At 43.2% G+C, this 8,655-nt stretch overlaps 2 long non-coding RNA genes across 2 annotated transcripts; both read right to left on the reverse strand.

The window, feature by feature from the left end:
* Window positions 1-417: 417 nt before the first annotated feature.
* On the reverse strand, window positions 418-3,295 carry LOC118936738. The gene is made up of 4 exons (XR_005034218.1): window positions 3,165-3,295; window positions 2,472-2,585; window positions 1,920-2,017; window positions 418-581 (listed from the first exon to the last, which is right to left on the reverse strand). It is a non-coding gene; the product is annotated as an uncharacterized LOC118936738 (long non-coding RNA).
* Window positions 3,296-6,321: 3,026 nt separating this feature from the next.
* On the reverse strand, window positions 6,322-8,451 carry LOC118936737. The gene is made up of 2 exons (XR_005034217.1): window positions 8,319-8,451; window positions 6,322-7,574 (listed from the first exon to the last, which is right to left on the reverse strand). It is a non-coding gene; the product is annotated as an uncharacterized LOC118936737 (long non-coding RNA).
* Between the last annotated feature and the right edge of the window lie 204 nt (window positions 8,452-8,655).

Below are 8,655 nucleotides of genomic sequence, written 5' to 3' on the forward strand. Positions count from 1 at the left end.
TACAGCAAAAGCACAACAACATATCATTAAGTCACTGAGGACCTGATGATGAAGAAGCCTATAACTACCTCTCATAATGGAGGACTGGAGAAGTCTCAACATCTTGTGCTGAATGAATTGCGATTCCTTTTCCCCCACCAATCAGTTACCTACTGCTACTCGAGTTGCCTATTCAGTGTTCAGTACTGTGTACATACTATACATGTCATTTATGATAGCGTACACAAACACATTAGTCCCCACTGAAATACCAGTAAGCTACCTCAGAGTCAGGTGTATTTCTTTCTTTGTGTGTTTAGTGAGATAAATCAATGTGCCGTATTGCAATGGATGATGGGATTCACAATTAGCCCCAGCACAGTGAATCCCTGAGTGTCCGTGGGTGGGTGGTGTGTGTGGATAATGACTTACAGTCAAGCTGACACTCCTTCACTCTTCCCCCTCTGGCCCTGCTGCCTGCGGGTCCCTCTCCTGTCCAGGTGCCTTGTGGGTAACGGCCAGCTAGGCGAGCTAGGCCAGGTGGGCGAGGAGAGCCCCTCCCTGGTGGCGCTGGGGCGTGACAGCTCGACGCGCTCTTTGACCTGCAAGGAAGGCAAAACAACATCAATGGTAATTCCCCTTCAAACACATTAACTGGGAAGAACCGAGTCCCACCGAGCCCCTCTGAGTGGACTCGCATTGATCGCCCAGACTCCAGAAATCTATGAATAAATTTAGCACTAATTGATTTTTTTTCTCAATTTTTTATTTTCTCAACAGAAAATAAATCTACTAATTCTCTGAATGGAAGCGATGAATGTCAAATAAGGGAAAACTGCCTTTTCTTTACTTAAAATGAAGAGGGAAATACAATCTACGAGCAACAATAAATCCTACCAAATTCTGAATAGTAGTGGCCCAATGGCCAGTCCCCTAGACCGGTTTATTTTTTACTAGAGCTAGTAGTTTTATTATATTGAGACTTGACAAGAGTCAATAGAAAGTCCACCTTGAGCTTCTGATGCCAAGTAAACAAACAAAGAGAATTCATTGTATCGGCTGCCGTGGCAACAACCCCAGAAATTAACCCATTAGGGTCTTAGGATTCAGCTACCTTTTAATTGCTTTCAATGGGGATTGGAGAAGCCTGCTGGTTAGAGGGGAAACGGTGTCACATCTGCATTACAAGGGTTTTCCATCCCTTTACACCCGCGAGTTGGAGGAGTGATATTGTCAATATTGGAAGAGAAACATTTTAAAAAGATCCAAAAGCTCAAGTGTACGGTTGTACATTCTGGCACCAAAGAGAGAGAATTGTTTTTTAAATAATGTTCAGAATCTTTAGAAATAGTATATTTCAACTTGATAAAGAAGCGATTGATTGAGAGAGCAATATTTTTTTCCTGAAAATTACCTTGGCAAACAAAAATCCCTGGTCTCAAATACTCTCTCTCCTGTGATTTCATATTACATTAACAAAAATACAAACATTCAAATGGTTGTTGAAATGCAGCACACAACTGACAATTGGAGTCCCAGAAAAGAATACTAATTTCTGAAGACAGTTGACCAATATCAGAAAAATACAAGTGTACAGTAAATCAACTTTGGACATCATTGCAGCACCTCAGTGTGACATACTGTCTACATATGTAGTACCCAAGCCTTATATTGAGAATAAATTAAAATATGAGGCTTTGTATAGTGCTATAAAACTAGCATAACATAATACCCGTTCCAGCCTTCTTCCAAGACCTACAAATAAACATTCAAACATGGATTGATGTTCTGAATGTAAAATACTACACTAAATAAAGACAGGACACATAAAGAGATTGTACATGTGTGAATGAAAATATATCCTCACATTTTATTCTGATCTTCATTTTTACCCATTTAGGTATTCTGATGGTGAGTTTGTACTTTGCTGTGGTATATACCTGGCAATCACCAAATCAAAGAGACTGCTTCTTCTAAGACTGTAGGACTCATGGAGTTGAGCTGCAATACTGACCAGATTCAGGTATCATACTGCCACCTGTTGGTGACAAGGCAGAACAACAGGAGAAAAAATATTATTTGGGAATTTTGAAATTGAAGGAAATAACTACCTACAGTACAGAATGCCTAATAACATTAGGATACAACAACTGTGCTTATCATAAATAGCTGGTAAAACACTTTGAATTGCAGGAGACTACTATACTAATTTACAGCGGAAATATATCTTCACCCCGTAGGTAAACTGTGATCCCTGGGTCCCAAGCCCCACTGAATGAAACACATGCTTCTGACAATGGTACCTTATTCCATGTATAGTGCATGGACCCAGGACAAAGGTAGTGCACTACATATGGAATAGGGTGCCATTGTGGACGCAGCCATGGGATACATGTGGGTATACTCTCATCATCAAGTGCAAAGAAAGAAATCTCCCTGATCGTTCCTCTATGTTTGATGGATGAGTTGTGCATATAATGACTGGACATTACCTCTGTAAATAAACAGGCTTCCACATCACAATGCCCCGACAAGCAGAACATCTGGGGGAGCCATGGAGACAGGATCAAAGGGCTTGCAGAATCTAGTGTCCTCCCCGGGTCTGACTGTACCGAACATATATGGTGACATCATTCCCTTCAACAAGCAGCTGCAGTGTTTTCCTATCTAACTTACAAGTATGTCATCATCGACTTCATGCTAGTTTGTTAGTCATCAATGTCTTGTTTTTTTGGATCGCAATTTGTTCATATTGGTTGTCAGACTGTTTAGTGATGTTGTAGCAGCTGGGTTGAAGTGGTGCTGATATACACCATACTGGTCAAACTATGAGTTGAGTTCAACATTCCAACACTTGAGGACAGGTTCCCTTAGTGTGGGGTGGATAGGGGACACACTGTGCTGCACAGAGAGGCCAGAGGTTTGACATGGGCCTATTTATTCTCCTTTAATCCTGACAGAAAATGGCTGCAAGGATCCAAGAAGAAAAACGAATGCTGCCGAATTTATGACCGATGCAATGACAACATACAGGCAGCTTACAAATGAAGGAAAAGTGGACAGAAGAGGAAACAATGACAACTTTTCAACTGAGAAATACACACGATTATGTTGCTGTAGCCAACACAGTAAAATGCTTAGATACGTATAATACAGCAACAGCACATACTGAGTGTTGTCCTCACCAGCACTTTCCAATTGTCAAATCCAACTGTCAAATCTCACCAAATAGCAAGCCGATGTTCTTCTGTACTGTTACAATGTGGGCCACAGTACTACACCACACATTACAGATGTAGGATCTTAATTTGAGCCAGTTTGCTACAGCAGGAAAAGAAACCTGTAGCAACAGGAAATTTGAATGATTTTGTGGATTATAATTCATGGACATTTTTGTAGGGGCCGATACATTTTCCGTAAGGGAAAATCAAGTCTGAAATTTCAACGTGGAAATTAAAAACTTCAGAAGCCTTTTTAAACCTCAAATACACAACACATTTTAAAATGTCCTGCATTGCAAGGTGATCAAATTACGATCCGACATCTGTACTCTGGGTTGGTGTAGAACAAGTCGGACAAATGCTCTAAACCTTAATCAGTCAAGCTGTATTCACTCAAGTGATTACAGGGCCTTGTAAAGTGGTGAGCAAGAGCATCTGTCACTGGGGTTGAAATGATTTCCAAACCAAATAGATGTAGTCTACGTACCCATCTGTAGGTTTTTACTGGGATGCAGTATTACATAAAGAATTTCCCAACAGATAACAAATAAAGTCACCATTTCAAAGCTCCATACCACACTTAAATCTAAATATTTACTGAATGACACGTTTTACTACAGAAATGTGTTTAATCTGTCTTGTGTGTCAACTAAAGCAACACATCATCTTTCAAACAGTCTTTCAGATCAAACATAAACATGGTGTAGTATGAATTGGGCTTAAATCATCTTTTCACAGAAAAAGTATTTTGAATTACTGCAATTTAGCAGGCGTTGGGGGGAAGGAAGGACTAAATAAACCTAGTTCTGGGAGAGACCAGGCGTTGGGGGGGAAGGAAGGACTAAATAAACCTAGTTCTGGGAGAGACCAGGCGTTGGGGGGGAAGGAAGGACTAAATAAACCTAGTTCTGGGAGAGACCAGGCGTTGGGGGGGAAGGAAGGACTAAATAAACCTAGTTCTGGGAGAGACCAGGTGTTGGGGGGGAAGGAAGGACTAAATAAACCTAGTTCTGGGAGAGACCAGGCGTTGGGTGGGAAGGAAGGACTAAATAAACCTAGTTCTGGGAGAGACCAGGCGTTGGGGGGAAGGACTAAATAAACCTAGTTCTGGGAGAGACCAGGCGTTGGGGGGAAGGAAGGACTAAATAAACCTAGTTCTGGGAGAGACCAGGCGTTGGGGGGAAGGAAGGACTAAATAAACCTAGTTCTGGGGGAGACCAGGCGTTGGTTGCCAGGTTCTTGAGTTTCATTGTGTTTGCCATCTCTAAATCTCCCCAAGGCTATGCATCTGGGGCGGTAGGGGGGGGGGGACAGGATGTCACTTTGGTGAACTAACCGCGGAGGGAGAGAAGGGAAAATGACGGCATCATCAGAAAAGTGGTTTGCGTGGCGAAGCAATCCGGACTAATGAGGGGCAGGTTGGGAGAGGAGGGAGGGAGTAGAGGGGAGCGCCAGCGACGGCAGATGTGTCTCAGTGTCACTCCGCATCCTGAGCCGAATGAATCACCCAACAGATGTTTAACGTCAAGGCCGGGCTGTCACGCCAGCCAAACACACACACGGCCAAGCCACAAGTATCCATGCAGCAGTATTCACACACGCAGCACAATTTACCAGTACGATAGGGAGAGTGGCTCCGCGAGGGGACAGGTTAGGCCCGGGCACTTCACCTCTATGTGACTTTGACTGGGGACGCCCAAACTAACTCAAACCATATCCCACTAGATAAAAGAGCTTCTGGTAAAGGAAAAGAAGAGGTACCGCAGCTGCCCTTAAAAACAAACATGTAAGTCTTGGACTGCAGAACCATTCAAAGGGCTTATTATTAACAAACATGCCTTGAGCCGAGCAACAATGTAATCACAAAGAGAAAAGTCCTCTTCATCTTCTGCTTGTACCATGTGTCATCCTCTTTCAAAAACAAGCAGTCAATATTCAAAGATATGAGTCTCTTTGATAACCTCACACCAACACTCTTCACCATCTTGTGTCTTCTCCTTTCTGGTCTTCTTTTCCATTCTGGGACGTTTCATGTCAGAGGCAGTGTAATGATATTTTTGTCAATACCTATGGCCAACAAACTTCTGTAGCCCCCTTGCCCGTGTGATGTAATTTTCATCACCTCGCTCGCGTTCGCTGCTGCTGTGTGGAGTTGTTGTCTTCTGCATTGCCACTGCCTTTACAATCGGAAGAATACACTCTTCTCGGGAAGACGGCTTGAGAATGCGCAGCAGCTAAGGTAAAGCAGGGGGGTTTAAAAAGAGTTGCTGCGTGTTTGAGAATATTCTTGAGGCCCCTTTTCTCTCTGTCGGAGAAGCCCAGGCAGATAAAAGGAATCACTCGGGTGGATTAAAGTGCTCAGACTGTACCAACATCAAACCACCAGAGTTTTTGCCCTCTACATTTTTCAACCACAGTCAATAGATCTAAATATTTTACTGTGCCCCGGCCAATTTATTATTTGATGTTTTAAAAACTCGCGTGGAATGAAAGAAAATTCATTAAAGCGGAGGGGGCCCCTGAACGAGGCCGTATGCGATCAGCTTTGAAAGTCGAGTTTAACTGGGATATTGATCATTCTCTTTCTTCTGTGACAAAGGCCACCAGGGAGGCCGCCGGTGTCGGAGGATGAAGGCAGAGCTGCCAATAACCGCCAGACAACAATGTACACACCGTGTTGTAGGTGAGACTGGGAATAACTGATCCCACCGCTGACGCCAAAAGCTCCACGGAAGCCAATACTCTGGGAGAGGCCCGGGGAGAATGACTGACCAAACACACAGCAACACATACTTGACTCTTTGTTGTGTGGTCAAATGAAGATCAAGTACATGTACTACCTTGGATGCAATAAAGGACTCTTGGGGGTTAACGTTTGAAATACAGCACGGAGGAAAGAGTTAGGTTTCCTAGGAACTCATTAGATCGGTTTTGGACGCTTCTATAGCAAGAATGACACATTTGACTGATCGAGTGATTCAATTTTATTTTGGAGGTTTTAAAATGCTTTACTTTATATTACGGTATACATTTTACAGTTATTTTACAAATATATAGTTTCTATCACATTTCTATGAAGACTTTTTCAATGTAAGACATTAATAATTCAAACAACAACCTCTTACATTACAAAGCTCTTTTAATTTCCTATTATAGTGAATTGACAGTTAAAGTTGATGACTAGAGATGTGTAGCAGAAGGGGGGAAAGCTACTTTCAGAACACATTCCTCACCAGCCAGGCATCAAAAACTCCAACACAAAGAAAACAATGGCTCTTAAGTGTTTCCCTCTTCAACAATAATGTTGTGTGCGGCTGGTGGGCATGAACCTAGAGCCCTGGGAAGGAGTTACAATCATCAAAACAAAATGCCCAAAGTTTGTTTATTTGTAGGACTTCGTCTTCTGACATACTTTTGTAATGACCATGAAATGTAATGATTGCCATTCCATATTCATGAATCAACAACCAACTCACCAGATTTGTTTCTAGTAATATTAGAGAGAAGGCTAATTCAGTGGCTGGACTCCAGACATGCTGTTTGTTTCAGCGTCTCCAGATGTTCTTTGCATTGTTATTTTTACTCACTGACAAATGCCCGTCTTTTCATATTTGAAATATTAACCTACATAAATAGTGTAAAAAGAAATACACTGTTTAAACCTGGAAAACTGATCTCGTGTTTTGTATTATTTTACCTTTATTTAGTTTTAAAAAACAGACTGAAATATTGGTGGGGCATTTCATTTTTTAGGCTCTTGCGATTGTATTGACCAAAATGGCAGCAAAGAGGCAAAATCACTGACTCTCCTTCCAGTCCAATACCCCTGTCCAGAGGCCTCTCCACTCTTCGCTCCCTGCCCTCTGTGCCCCCTGCCCTGGCCACTGCTCTGAGATATAATTACAACCCATGGCTGTTTCAGCAGCTTGGTGACCGATGCCGTGCATTAGCAGTGTGTCTCCCGTTGGCTGGGCGGCTGACGGCCCACTTGATGGCTAGATTGGCCTGGCTCCTGTCCACACACCGATCACCTCACCAAGCTCAGACCAACGGAGCGGGAGCCTTTCTCGCTCTTCCTCCCCTCTCCCCCTTCTCTCCCTACTCCGCCTTCCCAGCTCCCACAAGGTTATCAGGGGGAATTACCATTCAGCGGACTGACGGTCGGTAGGTCGAAAAGGAGGAGGCAGGAGGAACCGCTAGCTGGCCTGAGGTGAGAGACACTTCCATCGATGGATACGCAGGCAGGCAAGCAGACCAGGCAGACCTGCTGGGCCACCAATTCCCCCGGCCCAAATCAAACCTCTCACCCAGGGCAGAGTAGTGCTGGCTGGTTTCTTTCAGCTCCTCTCTTACTGTCAGTTCACCATGGCAGGTCTGGAGAGAACAGAGGGGTTGAATTAAAGAGGGTATGTGTGTGGATCCAGGACACGTAATGTGGTAGTGTGTTGTAGTGTAGTGCACCCTGGGTCATGTCATACTAGTCTGTTCAGAAGAGACTGACTGAACACCTCTCTGGTTAGCAGCACATTTGTACAGTGCAAGGCAAACTACATGAAATATGGTGTTGATTCACAAAAGGATTACCTATCATATGAAGTGGCTAGAGGTTTGGAGTGGGTCAGGACAGGATGATGTGGAAGAGAAGGCTACACATGAACAATGCTGGGAAAAATCAAGTCAAGCCTTCTTCCTGAATCATATGGTTCATGCATGCAATGTTTAGTTCATGACATTTCCTCTGGTTGGAGCAGGTCAGAGCAAATTCAATGTGCAATATTTTATTCTACTTATGGCTAAGCCATCATTTCTAACATTGTATAATACAATGTAAGACTCTTATCAAAAAGTTTCATTGAGTATGTATAACATGTTTGGACTATCTAGCTAGGCTACATGTATCTGGCTGACCAGTCAAACTACAGATGATGACCTCTCCCCGTTAGTTAAAATAATATGTTTTCAAGCTAACGTGGATAGCTAGCTAATTGACTGAGCAAGTACGATAGCGGTAGTAGGTATTGGCTAGCTAGCTAGCTTCAATGTGATGATACTTTGTAACATGTTAAGTAACGGCGGCTAAAAACAATAACCGAACAACAATATATGGTTCACTGTTACCTTAACTCCACCAGAGGAGGCTGGAATTCGACATTACTTGCCAGGGAGCTGTTTCTGGTAACTGCTGCACTGTGCCTGTGCATCACCAGCATTAGCAGTGCCGCTGTCAGTCACTGGCAGCTAGGTGGCGCTAATCAAGACTAATTTGCCGCAATAGAGAGAAAAAAATATCCGGGATCCTTGGTACGTCCTTACCCCATTGAAGTATACATTTAAAATGGTTAAGGTTAGCTTTAAAATTAGGGTTAGGTAAGGGTTATGGTTAGGATTAGGGTAGGGGCTAAGGTTAGGGTTTAGGGTTTAGGGTAGGGACGTCCCAAGGATCCCAGATAGCACT

The sequence above is a fragment of the Oncorhynchus mykiss genome, chromosome 10 (genome assembly GCF_013265735.2).
Source record: "Oncorhynchus mykiss isolate Arlee chromosome 10, USDA_OmykA_1.1, whole genome shotgun sequence".
NCBI lineage: Eukaryota > Metazoa > Chordata > Actinopteri > Salmoniformes > Salmonidae > Oncorhynchus > Oncorhynchus mykiss.